This window comes from Microtus oregoni, unplaced genomic scaffold, assembly GCF_018167655.1.
Source record: "Microtus oregoni isolate MIOR12 unplaced genomic scaffold, Mior012 000058F_ref0000040, whole genome shotgun sequence".
Classification (NCBI taxonomy): domain Eukaryota; kingdom Metazoa; phylum Chordata; class Mammalia; order Rodentia; family Cricetidae; genus Microtus; species Microtus oregoni.
In genome coordinates, this window is record NW_024543834.1 from 8662215 (window position 1) to 8681653 (window position 19439).

The window sequence follows — 19439 nt, forward strand, 5'->3', positions numbered from 1 at the left end:
CAGATCCGATTCCAGATCATCCAATGCTGAGCCCCCTCTTCTACAAAGTCACTGGTTTAGTTCCCAGTCAGAAGCCAAGAAGAGTGGACCAGAGGATCAAGGTCATCAGGAGTCCATGATTCTGTGAGGGCACAGGTTAAAGGTCAAAGGACTGCTGGACAGTAAGTTGGGACACTAAGCTCCACAGATATTCAAGATATAAAGGGATGTGGGGAGTCATGGTCTGTGGGAGGGGTGAAGCCATTTCTAAGCCAAGTGTGCATCTATGTTGATGAGCAAAGTCCCTCCCATCATACTGAGGAGGAGACAATGGGTCCTGTGGCTGCATCTTATCCCTTTTCCCAGGAGTCAGAGCAAGCTTGCTAGAGATGCCCCAGTCTTAGCAACAGAAGCCAGCAAAACGAATTCTCTATGGTGCTGGAGCAGAGGAGTAAAGCTCCGGGGGCTTAGGAGAGGCGGGTGTGCGGATGATAACTAGAGCTGAGCTTACCACAAGGGGGAAGTAGCTATACCGCTGTCATCAGGGGTACCAGGAAAGACACCTGCGCTCCCAGTCCATCATCACCTGGAAGGCTGTCTCCTTTCATCTTTCACCCTGATACTCAGCAGGAATAATTACAATAAATAATATAATCGCTGTTGATAACACTGTGGAGTGCTTTTCCTGTGCTTAAGAACCTCACATGACCAAAAGCTCTTCAAAACAACCAAAGAGGAAAGAGCCATGTTTTGCCCCCTTCACAAAGGAAGAACTCCAAGCTCAGAAGGAGATTCCTGAGGTCCCATTCTTGGGCAGTACAGTCAACAAGGGTTTTTTAAATAAATCACTGTCTGAAGGAGGAAAACTCATGCCCATCACCACAACCATGAGTTGTTCTGTTTCCCCTTAAGGAAGAAGACAGGCAAAACTGTGGCCCTGTGGCTCAGTTGTGAGTCCACAGCTGTGGCACATCAGAGCTTAGACACTTGTGTCACTTCGCGGACTGACTTCAGTACCAGGAAACTGATGGGCCACCGAAGACTTGGACACTTCAGCCCACTCTCTCAAGACTTTGCATTCAAGAAACCTAAACATTTTTAGTTTAATTTTTTTCATGGCATCAGTCAAAATAGCTATTAAAATTAGGCTTCTGAAGCTACAAGTACTTTGCATCCAGAACCAAGCAGTCAGCCCTGAAATTATATATATGCAAGCAACCTAAGCAGACTGAATAGCTTGCATTTATAGGTTTACAAACACACACACACACACACACACACACATATATATTACATATATGTGCATATATAGAGAACAATAAACAAAGAAAAAGAGGTTATGATTTTGAGTTTCAAGAGGGAGCAGGGGTGGAGAAAATGTGTAAGAGGTTGGAAGGAGGGAAGGAAGGTGGAAAATGATGTAATTATATTTTAATTTTAAAAATCGAATCATCTAAATCTCATTTATCAAATGAGGAGAAAGAGCCAGCCACAAGACCACCAGGAGCTGTTTCTGATACACAACACTCCCATAAGGATGAGACCCTGAGACACAGCCTCTGCCTCCCTCAGCTCCACCAGACTTTATCATCCATCATGGGGAAGTGGATATTATGGTTGGCAAAAGCCTCCCTAATACTTTGTTTTCACAAAGCAATACCAAACAACAACAACAATAAGCAAAACCCTAATTAATCCCACACTCTGTCTTCTTGAGGAGGAGGATTAAGAGTTCTGAGAAGAGAACTGAGAGCAGAACGTCTCCGAACTAGCTGTGGCCCATAGAAGCCAGGATTTCAGAGATGCAAAACTTCCCTTAGTCCCAAGATTCAATGCACAGAACCAAAAATGCCTTAATCTCCAGAGATTACAGAGTTTATGTGTCTATGACAAGAACATCCCTGCCACATAACTGGTACCCTCAGAACGGTTGCTGTTAGTGCTGACAGTCCTGAGGGACCTTCTCAAGATGGGGGGGGGGGGAGTAGGGAACAACTTAGTAGGTGATGTTTGATTGTTGATGAGAAAAAAAAATCATGATTTAAGGGATTTAATCTGTAACAATATTTCCCCCTGCAACTTCATGTTCTGTTATTTTAACCCCACTGAGATCACTTAGCATAGCCAGTGTGTGCACAGGTCTACAGATACCCACTGGAAAGTGGGCGGTCTACCAGAGTCCGAATCCCAATGTGCATCAATTCTCACCAACAACAACAACCAACTGCCAGCAGCTTCTTAGCCAGGAGTGGAAATCCATGAGCCCCTCCTGCATCAATACTGAAATTTTGGTGGGTTTGATCCTGGCATGGCTAAGCCTACATTCACAGCCTCTGTGAATTCATGTGTCCAATGTCCCTGTCATTATTAGAAAGCCCTTTCCCACAGCAGTCCTCTGCTTTCTCCGGCTCTTATAATCTTTCTGCCCCTTCTTTGCAACCCTCTTCTGTGATGATCTCTGAGTCTTGGGGAAGGATATGATGTAGATGTTCCGTTTGGGATCGAGAGAATTCAGTAGTCTCATCCTCTCCACACTGAATAGTTGTAAGTCTCTAGATCAAGGTCATGTAGTGCAGAACCAAGTTTCTTTGATGACAGATCCGAGCTGAACTAATCCATGGATATGAAGATAAGTATTTTTCATTCATGCACTGCTGAAGAGAACATGGTATCCACAAAAACATATTTTTCCAAGAACACCAAGACTTGAACTATATAGGCGTGTGATACATCTCTTTTATTCACAATGGGGGGAGGGGAAATACATTCGCTTCAAGTGAGGCTTCCTTGGGAGAAGTTTTTGCAAAATAAAAGGTATAAAATGTGTGGCCATCGATCTTAGCATCGTTCAGAGGTAATGAGATGACTCAGTGGTTAAAAACCACTAGCTGTTCTTACAGAGCACCCAGATTTGTTTCTCTGCACCCACATGGCAACTCACAATGATTTATAATTCAAATTCTAACAATCCTCCAGAGATACTGTATGCATATGGTGCCTATACATACATGCCGGCAAAATACTTACACATAAAGTCCACATCATTAAAGACAGTTCAGTCTTCACAATTATGTGGTTTGCTTTTTTGTTTGTTTGTTTTCCAGCTGTGTCAAGGAGCTTAGGTCCAAATCAGTATAGATGAATAACCGGGTTTAACCATGTTGCAAGTTTCTGGCCAAATATGACGTAGATGAGAAGAGGCGGGGAAGGGGAACGGGATATGGTGTTGATTAAGGAACCAGAGCTTAGCCAGGAAAGAATGGAGAGCGTGGGGAAAGCAAGCACGGTACAAAAGCATCAGGGTGAGAACGTGAACCTCTAAGCTAAGAAGTTTCAAGAAGGTAGAATTACTGAGGGTGGGGATTTTTCATGGAGGAACTCAGACCTTCGCACAAGCTTGCTTAGTCTCCAGCCCAACAGACTGAGCTCCACAGGAGACCAAGAAGCTGCCCTCTGTGTTTAGAGGTAAAGACTAAGCACTAAAAGAAAAACTCTAGGGCAGGGAAGCCTCCTTAGGGGAGCCAAAATACTTCCCTCTCATGCCTTCTGCCTTGCAGGTCAGAGCTGGAAGCCACAGGCTTCCACAAAGCATCCCTACAACTGACTCAATAACCACAGGAAGCCATGCAGCTGCTTCCTTCTCTGTCAGCAGTAGCATTCCCATAAGCAAGTTTTAAACAGCGCCCCTCCTCCTCCTCCCCATCTTCTGGTCAGGCCTTCTCCAGATCCAAGTGCCGCTGATGTCCTGCAAGTGAGTGTTGGACTTGCCCCCGGGTGTGAGGCCTTGACAGTGACACAACTTGTGTTTTGCTGCAGGCTGTGAAACACATATGCACAATGAGAATGCCCTTGTGGAGTGGAATAAGACAAAGTTGCCAAGTATTCTTATGGCAATTGAGGGTGGCCTCCGGTACTCAAGACCCTTTCCCTTCCTTCCAACTTTTACTGCCCGTTAGTCTGACCTGTAGGATCCCTGGGGGATACCTTCCACGTCACATAAATGCCTTTCAGTCATAATTAATAAGGGGACAGCCAACAGAAGGGAAAACGTAAGATTCAGAAGGTTGATTCATTTCCAACTATGGATATGATGAAAAGGCACACTCGTACAGTGCCAAAGTCAAAAGATGCTCCTTAGATGTCTCTGTGTCTCATCAGTTACCCGAGAAGTTTTCCCGGTGGTAAGTATTGGTGATATCTGAAAGACAAAAGAATCTGCCTTATTTTACAAATGATGACAATTAAATATGGGAGCCAAGGGACTTGTCCAGGGTATCAGTGAGAGAGGAAAGTTTCTGAGATGTGAATCTCAGCCATTGACATCCCACCCACCCCCCAAAAAAGCTCATTCCTTTCCCAGCATCGTCACATGCCACATTCCACAGCATGGGGACCAGGAGAAGGGGAGAGAAATTGCGGTTTCTTTGAAACACGGAACACATAATTTGAGGATGCTCTCCAGTAGACTCAGCCCGAATCCACATCAAGAGTCTTTGAATGCTTCCAGTCAATGGGTTGTTCTCCGGCTCTTTCTGATTTGTCCTGCTGTAGCAGGAGCAGAGCAGCAGCGAGGCTTGCTTTAAATGAATGCCAGACCAGGCTGGAACTCAAAGAAATGCATGAAGAATATCAGTTTCACTTTCTGTCTTATGTTTGAAACGAGGCTCCCCCCACAGCCCCCCCACCCCACACACACCAACAAATATTTGCTGCTGAAGATGCCCCCCCAAGTTCCCAGCCATGATTTTGCAACTCAAGAAACCATGTGGTCTGATTAATTTCAACCTTCAGAAACCTACCAATTGCAGAGCATCCCTGCTAAATCATGGGAAAATTAAATGCTCAGTCTGAAATTCTCTATGTCTATGGAGACTTTATGCCCTTCTTTAAAAACTGGATTCGATGTTAAAACAATATGATTTCTGAAGATTAAAAAACCATGCGCTGTTGTATTTTTATTTAGTATGAAGGACTAGGCTTAAATTATTTCAATAAAGCTGTTTCTGTACCCCAAACAACGTTGTACTGGGCGAAGTCATTTAACTCTCATCCAGTGCCCTCAGGAGTCATGGACTGCAAAAATTTCATATAGAAATATTACCTGGGAGGCTCAGAGCATTCTGGAATTGGAGGATGCTGGGAAGTCCAAGTAGGGCTTTAGGAGAATGTTTAGTGGCCTGGAACATCAGAATCACCAGGGGCCTCTATGGCGAAGAGTTTCTGCCTTGTTGGGTTGAGACATCACTGGAAAGATGGATGCCTATCTGTTTCCAGGATTACTCTCTCCGTTTGTTCTCAAAAGCCTAGCAGAAGAGGTATATTCCTGCGGAAAACTCTTGGGATGGTAGACAAATGATATCTATATGGGGGCTATGGATACTCACAGCTGGTGTGTGGGAGCAGGTGTGAGCCCTCCAAAGAGAGACGAGACAGAGTCCAGAAGCCTCTGTGTACAAACTTCGGCTCCAGGACATTATAGACTCTGTTCTGGACTTGGGGCGGGGGCATATGCAGTGGGAGGACCGGCGTATAAGAGGTTCCACGGCCTCTGTGATGGTATCTGCAGGTAAAGGCCTCTACACACTCCTCACTATTCTCTTTGATTCTCTTCTCCAAACCTTCACTCCAAAGAAGGTTCTTCATTGTTCCTCATTGATGCCCTGGGGAAACATCATTCATGGGTTTGTGTGGCATTTCCCTGGGAACTCCCAGAAACACATGGGGAGCTGAAAGAAGGTCTGGATTATGAAGTAAAGGTGAGAGCCTGTTAAATTTGGGTGGCAATGAGGTGGCATCTTATTCAGTCATTAGGACCTAAAGTTAGACCCTAAGGTAACAATTGAGAATTGTCAAAATTACCCTTGAGTGTTCCTTAAATTGCCCATAAAGTACTCTATAATATATAAGGTCATTTATTTGAAAAAATTAAACAGTGAATATAAAGTTTTATTGTGATATTCATTATGTAATAAATAATGCACATATGAAATATAATGTTGCTAAATTTCTAATTATACCAAAGGAAGCCGATTGTTGAATGGAGCCCATTTAAAATGCAGTGGGAAGTAGAACAGTGGTTTTGAAAGAGTGACCTCCACAGTTTAGTGAGCAGTGGCAATTAGAGCTTTGTACGGAAACCCAGCGCCTTCTTGCTGACTGAGACTTCTGACCTGAAAATCACAATCTGAAAGTTCTTGCGCTTCAAAGATCCGTGCAAAGCCCCGTGTCCTCCTTCTTCTCTCCCTTCATCCTTTTTGAGCCTCTGAGCTTAGCTGACCAGAGTGAGCTGATGGCTGCTGTACCTGGCAAAGGAGACTAGAAATGACGTGTCATGGGCTCCTTCACAGAGCCCTCCAACCTGGCCCAGGTGCCAAGGCTTATTCCAGAGTCCATCACCAGGTGGGGCTTCCCTTGCAGCACTGAATCTGTCGGCACACTCATCCTGATTCCCAAGATCAATACGGTGTCTTAGAAAAAAATGCCTGAATGCTGAAAAGGGGCCCTTTTACTAGTATTTGGGGACATAGCATCTCGTTTGTTTCCATAGATGAACACAGTGTATGAAGCAAGCTCTTGTTCGTACTTGCCAGCTGGATTGATGGAAGCATTCTACCAGGAACGCTCTTCTGCCAGAAGGACTCCTATCACACACAGAAAGCATTCAGCGTATCTGATGAACATCCATAGCCCATGTTGTGGCGCCAGACTCAAGAGAAGTGTGGGCTAAGGTTCAGAGACCGTGCAATGGTTAATTCCTCACTTTTAGAACACAAAATTCATCTGAAATGATAATGTGCAAAACCTTTTTAGCAGTTATGCTACTTCTATTATACTTACAATTTTTTGTAAACCGGGTTGCATTCTATACGGGTCCATCTAGAGCCCAAAACACATTGCTAGTGTCAGTTTCCCACATCTTAACACCCAGAGCCTCCGACTTTATACTGAAGCGTAACTTCCAAGTACACAGATGGAAAACGAGTCACAAATACACTGACTGGATAATGCTCTGCAGCCTGTTGAGACACACTTTGTTCTAGGATCGAATGCATGGAGCGATGCTGACTCAAGCCCCTGGCCCCTTTCCTCGGTCTCCATGCGCCCTGGACCTTTGGCTCTTGCATTCTTCTAATCTTTCCTTTCTCGGGTGTCAACACCTGACAGCTCTCAGTCTTTTCTCTAATTCCTCAAAAGAGAACACTTGACCTTTTTCCAACGTACAACCATTTCTGTGAAGCTAAAATCCCCAGGCCTGAAATTTGCACTGTCCCCCTGTACTATGGCTCGTTTTATGTCAACTTGGCCCAAGCTAGAGTCATCTGAGATGAGGGAATCTCAATTAAGAAAATGCCCCCCTTAAGATGAGGCTGTTGGTGGTATCCGCGTCCTGGCTTCCTTCAATGATAAACAGTGATGTGTTTTCTCCCCAACAGTACCTCTTTTCTCCCCAAGTTGCTTTGTTCATAGTGTTCCATCATAACAATAGAAAGACACCTCCCTTTCTGTTGGATACCCTGTCTCCCTATAAAAACCAAAAGTGGAGCAACTTAGACCCACACCTCCAAACCACAAGTGTCATGTCTCCATAAGGACCACAGACTCCAGGTTCCTCCACTTCCCTCCAACAGCAGCAAACCTGGAGCCACTGAATAAGCAAGCATCCTCCATCAGAGAAGAAAAAAAAATTGCATTCCTGGTGGCAGTCAGCGGGAGGCAGCTGCTCTCCCAGCTTAATGGCTTGCCAATGAAAAGCGGGGAAAGCAGGGCACACCTCTGAGCCTTTTCCCATCCAGCCTAGCCATCCCCAGGACACGTTCCCACAGCATCCCCATCATTTCTGCTACCACAGCAATAACCCTCCCTGTGCATTCTTCTAAATGTTGGAGGAGGAGCTGTCCAGGGACCTCAAAGCATGTGTTTTTGATTCTCATAAGATTATGGATACCAAAGGAATAAAAATGGAAATCACCACTGCCAAGATATGAAAGAAAGTTTGCATAGTAAAATAATTTAAACCTAACATTTGGACCCAATAAGGCAAACAGAACGCTTTTTCCATATTTTTGGAAAATGTGCATTTTCTTCGCATTAAGTGGTACCAATAAAAAATAATGATTCTCACTCAGTTTATTTCTATATGTTAGATTGGCCTATAGTCTTCCAGGACATGGTTTTGTATCAAACTATATGGCAAACACCTGGGCATAAAAACACTCCACTATTTACTTCCATGTGGGAACAACGTGGGTCACCGTTTCTCTTCTCTGAATCTGGAGCAAAGGTCAGCTAAAGTCAGCCCACAGACTGAGTGCTCTATCTGCTGGGAGCGGATGCTGCGCCTTCCTGTGGAGGTCCAAGGCAAACCCAGGTTAAGCAAAAGAAAAAAAAATGCCTCCCTAGAGTAGAAGCCAGCCGGAATGCTACAGCATCAGGCTAGGTAGGCACCAGCTAAAGGAACAAGGGAGACAGCCTGAGGACACATCTCAGGCAATACAGTGCTTGCTAGGCAAGCACAAAGCCCCAGGTTCGATCCCTGTGACCAGATAAAGTGAGTGTGGTGGCACCCACCGGTAATCCCAGGAATCAGGAGGCAGAAGTAGAGAGATCAGAAGTTCAAGGGTCTCCTTGGCTAAACGGTGAGTTTGAGGTCGGCACAGGCTACAGGAACAGGAGAGTCTGTAGCCATGAATGGATGGATGAATGAATGATAAAACAGAGAAGGACAACTTATGGCAAAGGGGAGAAACATTTTTATATGCGCATCCACAGAAATAAACACTGAAGGAAGAACTCTGAGTGACGTTAAAGCCAGAGCAGATGGATGCAGGTGAGCAAAGGGGAAAAGAAGGAGAGGAAGAGCGAGAGAAAGTGAGCACGGAGTCATCCCCAGCTCATCTTGAAAAGCTAGTCTTCCAAGATCTCCTGAATAAATTGGAAACATGGGGACCTTGGAAGAGGGTTGAAGGGGAGGAGAAAGGCAGGGAAGGGAACAGAGAAAAATGTAGAGCTCAATAAAAAATCAATCAAGAAAAGAAAAGCTAGTCTTCACACACAATAAGTATCCCCTTCTCTGCAGCCCTCTGCAGTGGTTACGTGGCTGCCAAGCCAAGCTCGGAGAAGGAGGGATGCTTAAAGCCCGTGAGACATCCAACCCTTCCACCAAGATACCAACCCCACCGTTGCAGGGGCATGCTGTATTTAAGCTCCCAGCTGTGATAGCGACCTACTGTATACAAGCTACTTCCACTGAGCTGCAACCTTTCTCGGTGATGGAACGTGACAAATTCTTTCCTTAGCCACTTCTCAGGCCTGCTGGAAGGCTCCAGATGAACTGTGATTGCTATAAAACGTTCCTCACATGGAGCATGTGGAGGAGCAAGAGCAGAAGGTGGTGAATTATTATCCCTTGGCTTACAGCTCAGCTCTTGTATTTGAGTCTTCCAGTGCCTGGGCACTATCCACAGAGATTTAAACAGCAACCCTTTGAATGCCTCAGCCACGAACAGCAGGACATTTCCAATATCTTAGGGGATTCCTCTGACTTCAATTTCCTGCTCTTGCTGAATTCCACCTCTGGCTAGCACTTCCATCTTTTGCAGGTGTTGGGCTCTCTTACCCATCCACAGAGCTCTTCCCCACAGTCGGATGGGTCCAGAGAATCTCATCCAAAACTTGAAGATGCATTGTGCGCTAGCTGTAGCCCAGCAACCAACCTGAAATGGCTTACCAGGACTCTGGGACCTTGGTCCTCTCACCGTCAGAAACTCCTCATGAGTCACATCATTGTAGAAAGGTGTGTGTGTGTGTGTGTGTGTGTGTGTGTGTGTGTGTGTGTATCATGCCCCTAGGAGGGAAGATGGCTCAGTGGGAAAAAGAAAACAAACAAACAAAAAAAAAACCCAACCTTGTTGTGCAAGCATAAGGACATGAGTTCAAATCTCCTGCACCCACATAAAAAGGCATGCGGGTCTGTGAGTGCCTAGAACACACAGATCAAGGGAGTTTCTTAACCAGCCAGCTTAGCTGAAAGCTGAAAAGTAAAGCTTATCCTGTATTAAGTAACCCTGTCTAAGAGCATCAATGTAGAAAACAATAAAGATATCCAGTGTCCTCCTCTGGCCTCACCTGTATGCAACACACACACACACACACACATACACAGACACACACAGAGACACACACAGGCAAGCACACACATGTGCACACTACTGCACTGGCACACACATCACAAACATATCATGCCCCAGCCACACTAAAGGCTGGCAAGTGGGGTGTGTACTTGGAGATTATTTATTAAAAATATGCTTCGGCCAAGGGTAAGAATGACCCTCCATCTAGCGCCACTAAGTAGTAACCTTAGGGGACCTCACTTCCATACCCCAAATGCCATCCAGGTTCTTACTGAACAAAAGACAATTCTCTCTCCCTCAGAGAATCGCTACCAGTTGCTTTAATTGAACATCACTTTTATATTGCATCATTATTTTAAGAAACCTGCCAAGGAGCAGCACTTCACCGTCAGAGGTCAGAATCTTTCCCTGGATAAGGGCATGGGGATGGAGGAAGACCAGGGATCCACCCAGATCATTTCAGACTCCTGCTGGGAGACCTTAAAGTTGGGAAAATGGGAGGGCCTTACATTGGGTTGTTATAGAAACAGTCTCAGTTAATAAGAAAAACAAATCCAAAACAGTCAGCCCATGATCGATTTTGTTTGGCTTTGGTTTAAGGGCAATTAATCGAGATAGGTCTATCTAAATGACCTTGACCTCTCAAGTGCACGTTTGTTAGTTGCACCTGACATTGCATTTACCGCTCCTTGAATCAGCCTGATATGTATCACCAGCTAACCTTTTGTGCTTTGATTTCTCTAACATAAAATGGAAGGATTGGGCTAGGAACTTCTACAGCCCTCACTTATATAAGCATAGACCATAATGCTCCCTGCATATACACAAATACATGAACATACAATTTAGTGTGTTTATTTAGAATAAATGAAACACACTAGTACCATGTGTTCTTCTTTTGGTTGTCTTAACAACTTTGTGAAGAAGGGAGGGGTTATCACCGATTTTATTTTCCCCAGAAGAACAAATTTACATTCTGGGAAGCTGCCGATTCTATCAAAGCCACAGTCCTAAACATCGCAGGGCCATTGCTCCAATCATTGTCCTCACTCTCTGAGTTAGGAACTCTTCCGGCCTCACTGTGCTTCTCCCTTCCTACCACCATGGATCTCTTCACACACGAGTGCGCACACGCACTTGTACAAACACTGATGGCTGGAAGGCCATACTCACCCTAAAGCCATGGTTTTCAACCTTCCTAAAGCTGTGACCCCCTCAATGAAGTTCCTCATGCTGCGGTGACTCCCTAGCTATAAAATTATTTCATAATTACAATTTTGTTATTGTTAAGAATCATAATGCAGATATATGACATGCAGAATATCTGATAGGTGAACTCTCCCAAAACGGGTCATGACCCACAGGTTGAGAACCACTGCTCTAAAGACTGGCACTTGCAAGGGTAGATCAAAGCAAAATAGTAGATGTCTAAGGTTGTCCTGCCCTTTCCTCTTCCAACCCCTGTCAAATCCTCACACAACTCCCCCACATACACCAAGTGTCTATACTCAGGAAAGAGAGGATGCCAGGCCCTACCTCAGTGCACAGTGGTCTATGCAGCCACTCTCGGAGGGCCAATGTTTTAGGCTGTCTGCGGTAAGAATGGTGACTTTAACCATTTAGAACTGGGCTTTGCAGAGCCCCCTGAGTGTCTGCTGCCTGAGAGATTCGGGATCTCAGAATGGAGAGACACCGGAGGGGTTTCTGTCCTTCCCTACCTCTAGAGAAATCAGACCTGTTACTGGAAGTGACTATTTGTCTGTACAGCTACCCCTCTGACCCTGCAAGGCATAGTGTCCTTCCACAGCAGGTTCCTGAACTTTACAGAGGTAGCCAGGTCCCTCCTCTTGAGAGGGAAACTTGGTTCTGCTCTGTTCACAGCATGGAGTTCTTATCATGAAGACCACAGCTTTGGGGTTGCCCAGCCAATGAGGCAAGCGGGATGTCATCTTCTCGCATGGGGTTTGCTCACAGTTTTGAGTTATCTTTAGTAATCTCTTCATGCTCAAGGCTTCAAAGACAACCTTAGATGGGAAGGCAAAAGGGAGGATGGAGGTAGTGAGGAAAGGTATTTTTAGAATTCTCCCACATTCCCCCATACTCTGTTTCATCACCTATAGCCAGGAATCCCAAGAAAACCTCCCACTCCTTGTCCCTCCCACCCCACGTTGCTCAGAGACCCAGACTTGGGGACTGAACACACATGGGTCTAGTTCTTCCATCCTCTTGTCCTCCGAGGCCGTAAATTCCGACGGCCACAAATCAGCTTCAGCTCAACCTCACCTCAGACACGCACACGTTCACATTAAAGTCCCGGTGTCTAGACTGAAATATGGCTGCATGTGTTCCCTTCCTCACCACTAGCCGGCCAGAGATGCCACCCTGTCAGAAATGCTTTATAGAGTGAGTGGGGAGGCCAGAACACAGTGGCTGGTTACCACCCCAGCCGAGGCGCCCAGGGGCTTTGATCTCTAACTGGTTAGCGTCATGTCACCTTGAACAAGCCTGTTCAACACAGGGCCTGAAATAAAACTTCCCAAGCACCTTGGAGTCCTTGTGTTCCCACACACACTGGCACAGCCCTGGCCGTGCTGACAGCTTTTGTCCCCGGACAGCTCCTGTGACACTTCATTGTCACCAGCCATTACACAGCATTTAGGTCTTTTGCTTTTCTCGGTGCTGACAGTTGATATGAAGCCCGTGTATCCTTTATGGGAAAATGGTCCTTAGTTGTAGCTGGGGCTCCTCAAGAAATGGAGCTTTGTACATAATTCGTGCAAGACACAGAAAGCAAGGTCCAACAGAGTCCCAGGACAAAGGGACACGGCCTGACTATTTGAAGCAAATATGGGCGTTTATTCTCATGATGCTTTCTAGGTTCTAAGATAAGCCTGGACACCAGGCAACAAATTCTGAAACTCACTGAGATGAAGCAGTTTAGTAGGAGTGTTAGGCTGTCCTGCCTAGGATCTCACAGAAAGGCCCTGAGCAGGAGACCTTACCCTGGGTTCTTGGGAGATTATGCAAAACAGAGTTTAGGGGAGGGGGTTCCTAAGCACATTGTTGATCATTCAATTGCCAACACACTTGTTGAGCACACACACACTATTGAGTGCTCTTCTGAACACCACACCAAAAGATTTTAAAGCTGCATACTGTACCTTTTTTCCCTGGAAGAGATTCCAACCTATTAAAAGGGAAGATGAGCATAGCTAGGTAAGGTCCAAGGCAAAGGAGCAGCTGTACAAACAGACAGCTGTCCAGACAGCTCAAGGGGGAAACAGACCTGTGATGGTGCAATCACAAAGCCTTCTGAGACAGACAGAGCTTGGGATCCTAACACAATTGAACCATGCCATCAAAAAGAAATGTTGAAATTAAATAAAAATTATGATGGTAAATTGTTGTGTGTAATGTTTTTTGTTTTTTGTTTTTTTTTTTTTTTTTTTGAGACAGGGTTTCTACGTAGCTTTTGGTTCCTGTTCTGGAACTAGCTCTTGTAGACCAGGCTGGCCTCGAACTCACAGAGATCCGCCTGCCTCTGCCTCCCAGGTGCTGGGATTAAAGGTGTGTGCCACCACCGCCCGGCTTGTTGTGTGTAATTTCAGTAGAATCTGGAAGTGGGGGCATCTCTTCACCTGCCCCACGTTACACTCCAGCAGATTATCTCAAGTGTCTCCCAAAACACACAAACAAAACCCTCTCTTCTGGGTCAAGCTAGGCCTTAATCTGTGACAAGAAAAAAGAAAAGAAAAACAGCAAACATCTAAGGGTATCAAAAACATCACATGGTTGAGACTAGCCACTCCCAACAAAGAGTATTATCATACATCCCATGGCATTAAAAAGAATGCAGTGGGAACGGGAAGCCAGGAGCTCATCCATATGAGATGCTCTCTCTACTCTGTCAGAGACCAGGGTAGGGGCATGGGGATTAGAAAAATAGTAAAGAGAATGAAGACGAAAATGAAAATAATAATACAGAAAACATAGGATAGTACCAGGAGGGAGTTCCAGTAAATATTGAAATCTATTGCATTTAATTTCCTATACACTTTTATACCCAATAAAACAGGGGGAAGAAGACAAAAGCCTGCTTTAACATGATACATAGGACAACTAGAACAGTTATTTGCTTCAATGCTTTGAGCCATTAGACCATTAATCCATGAGAAAATCATTCTGTTGTTTAGGCAGTGAATCCATTCTAGACTGAGTATCCTGGAGGCAGCCACTCCCAAAATCAAATCTCCTATTTCAAAAGAAGGAGCAGAAGTATGCTTGAATATCCTGACCATTGACTGGATATTAATACAGGGTGGAGTGGATCTACCTGTATGGGCCATCTTAATGTCAAAAGGACCGAGCAACCGCACCTAGGTCAGGATGTGTAGCCCTTGTTGTTGTCAATAATTTTGAACAACCTCAACCTCTCTGACCTCCAGCAAGGTGAAAATAGGCTCACATTTTTGGGCCTGCACATTACTCTTCCTGGGATGTTTGACCAGGAACTCCAGCATGACTATGTCTTCCTCAGTTTCTGAGGGACATTGTAAGCCACTGATTTGGTGAGTTGGTTTTTTTGTTGTTGTTGTTGCTGTTGTTGTCTTTTGGCTGCCTCTGTCTATCTAGTACATTATTTGTTCTTTTGTTTTTGCCTGCTCCATCCTTACAGACTTACTTCTTTGAAACTGAAAGAGCAACTATTGTAGATCATTCTCTGGACTATATAGAACTGAAGCCCTGGCCCCAGTACTTCAGAAGGAGGCCTTCTTTGGAAATGTGACGGTTGCCTGTGTAGCTAGTGCTTGATCAGGATGAGTCATGCTGAAGGAAGGCTTTATATCAAACATGGCTGGTGTTCATACAAGAAGAGGAGAGAGACGGAGAGATTAAACCCACGTGAAGAGAGAGAAGAAGAAAAATACCAGGCAAAGTGAGGGCCAATATTGAAACAATAGAACTTACAAGCCAGGGAACACCAAGGATGACCCCACAACAAGGTAGGAGAGAAGCATGGAATATGTTTTCCTTGGGAATTCCCAGAAGGAACCAGTCCTGAAAATACCTGATGTGAAATGCTAGCCTCCATGACTCAGAAAATAAACCACTGCTATTCTAAGGACCTATGTTGTAGTTCTTTGCTATGTTGACCCTTAAAAACAAGTAATCCAGATATAGAATAGGATGAGGAGGGATCCTGGAAGTCTAGAGGTGAAACTGAGGGTACAGGAAAGGGACAAGGGACAGGTAAATATAGTTGCAATGAGGAATTTCACAGGGTGAAATATAGATGCCCCAGCCTTTGCCCACCATTTCCATGTAGTACCATAGGGAGCTGCCTCCCTTTCTCGGCACAGCATTGAGTGAATTGTAACCAAGCGACCTAATAGGAACACCCTACCTGCCTCTCCTCAGACACAGTCATTGTCCAGGGAATGAGCATTGGACCAAAGCAAGCCAATGGAAAACTTCCCTTTGGGGCTCTTTACCTCTGTTGTTATTTAAAAAGATAGAAAAATCACCTTTTTTTCTTTGTCTACAGGATCATGGAACAAGTACCTGAAGCTAGCCATAGCCATGTTTCTACAATATTGACAAATAAATAAATAAGACAAAACCATCCTCCTATTATTGAGGCCTTACCAAAGGTTCTGAAATCCCTTACCTTAACTCTTTCCATTTCTTCCTTCAATCCTATAAAGTATTCCAATAACCCTCCCCTGTCAAACAAAACAGAAATAAATATAATTTAGCTTAATAATTAAAACTATTTTAGCCCCTTGCCTTGAAAGCATATAATGGGAAAACCATGTGACTGTATCCTCAGGAGCATTCCATACAGGCTACAGGGTTTATTTTTAACCCTATTACACAAAGGTTTTCTTCTCAATCGACTCAGGATTCACTTTACCCCCAAAACACTTGGAATGTAAGCACAAAAATTACTATATTTGTGATATATATGTATAAATATATGTATATATATCATACTTACCCTTCTAGAAGAGTAGGGATGCTGTCCAATTTTTCAGTGGCATCCCTGACTCCACCAAATGTGAAGAGCCACTGGCATAAGCAAGAAGGAGCCATCGCAAAACTGGACCACACGGAAGGTTTGTTTCTCACACTCACAGTTGCTAATCACTCTCAGAAACCCAGTTCATTATTCGGCAAACGTGTGCTGTAGAGTCATTCCCAGGGACCGGAGCTGTTGTAAGTGTAAAAATGCCTGTGATAGAACATTGACGCCCCATGCAGGAGATGCAGTCCTCTCTGAGTGTTGGTATCGTTTGCCGAATTTCAGTAGAATGCAGCACTAAACCATGAAAGGTGATGCGTAACTGTAATCGCAACACTTGGAAAACTGAAGGAAGTTACCTTTTTTTTTTTTAATTAGTCTGGGCTACGAAAGAAATGTAAGGAGATCCTAAGATACTTAATGCAATATGATCATGTCTCAAGAAAAAAAGAGTGCAGAGAAGAGGGAAGAAATGAGAAGAGAAGCAGGGATGGAAAAGAAAGATGGGTAAATAATCAGTGCCTAGATCTTTCCCATTGGTCAGTTGGTTGGTTGGCTGGCTGGCTGGCTAGCTGGCTTGGTTGGTTCTTTGAGATAAGATCTTACTATTAGCCCTGGATGGCCTGGAACTCAAAAGCGATTCACCTGAATCCACCTCCTAAGGGCTGAGATTAAAGACATGAGTCACCAATTCATCACTTCCCTTTGTTTTTGAGCAAGCAATTGTGCTATAGTAAGCAGGAGCCTGCACAGATTCCTCTCTTCTAATTTGACTTTGAATAAGTTATGATTTTTCATAATCTTAATACTCATTTTTAAAATAAAAGAATCTGGAAGGCTACCACGTAGTAGTGCTATGAGATCCTAACAGGAAAATGCCTGCTATTATTGCTGAATGCCTAAAAATGCTTAGGCAATATATACTACATGTTCTCTTAACGAGAAATACTCCTCTGGACTTAGCTGACTGAAACTCAAAGTATGGCTCAGGACTATGCAAGGCTCACCACTTCTTAAACTCAGTCAGCAACATAGCTCCCTCCCAGAAACCCCAGTTGTGTGAATGCTGATGTAAGTACACCAACACTCATCTTGGTCACTCTTTACATAATGTAATTAGAACATGACAGGGTAGGAAATCTTTGTTTGGGCACAAGTAATAATCAAGAAACAAAAGTAAAGACCAGAGGAACCCAGGTATATTGTAGGCTTCTGCCCCTCAAAACAAGGGCCGTGTTCTGGAACACTCATCACCTAGAGCTCAGGCTACAGAGGCCCAGTCTGGAAGGCATCCCTAAGCCTGGCCCTGGGTGCATAGAAACCTTGGTTGCCAGATGCTGCTGCAGCACTGAAAACATCTGGCCTCCGGGCTTTACAGGGCAGAGTGACGCTGCCATGCACACATATATCAGCAACCTCTAAGGGCTTTAGCAGACATCTGGGGAGCCCAGTCTACTGTGTTTTGCTTGTCTGAATTGCAAGGAGCACAAGAAGATTCTCAAAGTGCCTAAGAACAAGCCCAAACCAGTTGAGTTACCAATAGGGTGGGGGTTTTCTCGCTGCCAGAAGCTTCCTTGCTGAAATCTAAGTCACCACAGCTAACAAACAAAAGTTGTGAGTGCAAGCTAGCCAGGCCTGCGAGAACATCACAGGACACAGCATCTTGCAGAGTAACAGCGGCGTGTAGACAGAAAGGATTTCCCTGGTTCAGTTAATTTTAGAAACACCACATTAAACAACATTGAGTATGTTTCTTTACAGGAGTCAATGGGAGTGCACATTGTAAATCTTCAAAAGGAACTGTTAAATTTAATTAAGTTTGGCCTAAAGCAGCCTCTGTACATAGTCGAAGTTTGGCTTAATGGTTTCTCTGTACGTAGTGAGCTATAACTTAACTTAATGTACAAATAGACAGTAATTACAAGTAGCTAAATCTCAGCCAATCACAGTGACATTTGGTCAGCATCTCAGCCAACAACTCAAACAGGTTCAAATCAGGAAATCCAAGATTTCACTACCCAGCTGTCTTTGTATCTCATTCCCTTTATCTAGATCCCTTTTCTTATCTTTAACTATTACTAGTAGGCTACAAGGCCTGGAGTCACTCTGAGCCTATTCTTGTTCTGAGGTTCATGGAATATAGAAATCATTCCTGGCTTAATTAAATTCTGTAGGATATAATTTACTCTGTTTTTTTTTTTTTAAACAGGAGATGCATTAGCTTTCACTTCCCAAAAATGTGAACTCTCTCGCTATTGAACTTTAGTGTATTATTTGTTTTTATGTCACTGTGATAAAAGAACCATCAGAAACAGCCTACAGGGAGGAAAGACACGGCCCTCCATTTTGGAAGTGCCTGTCCACGATGACAAGGAAGGCATGGCAGAGCAGTTCAAGTTACACGGTGGCAGGTAAGGAAGTCGAGAGCTGGACTGGAAGTATCCGGAGATAATACACCCCTGATGACCTGTCACTAACTAGGGCAAGCTCCTTATGTCTCCACATGACTCAAAATAGCATCACCAAGTGGGGTCCCACTGCTCAGAACATGAGCCTGTGGGGGACATTCATACTCAGTTCACAGCAAATTAGCTAGAAAGACTTAGGGTAGCTTTACAAGGAAAGAGGGGAGAGCACACCCTTGGAAAATGAAGATCACCCACAAATGTATGCAGTGGGATTTAAGGACTTTATAGTTTAAGGTAATTGGGCAATCGAGGTCTATGAATATTTCATCAAATATGTCATGGTATGCTGAGTATCATGACATACTTCTGGTTGTTCCTCACTATTCTTGGAGACTGGGATGCTCCAGATCGAGAACTCATCAGGTTTAGTGTCCTCCATTTTGATCATATTGATACGTCCTAGCCTCCTCAGGTGGTTGAAGGGACCAAGCAACTCTCTGGTCCTCATTACAGGGTCAGTCATAGCTAGAACTCAGCATATGACCTAACCACTTCCCAGAGGTCCTGACTCCTAGCTTCCACATATGTATTAGATTTCAACACATGGATCTTGAGGGAACACAAATACTCAGATTATAGTGAAAGCATTGAGGAGGGATTTGAGCATGTACCTCCTGGACTTACCACAGTTTGCCATTTTTAGGTAAGCAAAGCTAAGCAAAGGGACCATTTATGTTTGAAGGGCAGAAAACGTTAGAGCTACGATGATCACTTCTCAGTTCCTGATCTATGGTCTTTTCTCCTCTGCAGGGGCAAACACACCAGAAAGCTGACGGGTGTGTCTCAGCTCTCAGCACATTTTTTTCTTTCACACATATGGTAAATAAATAGTAATTGATA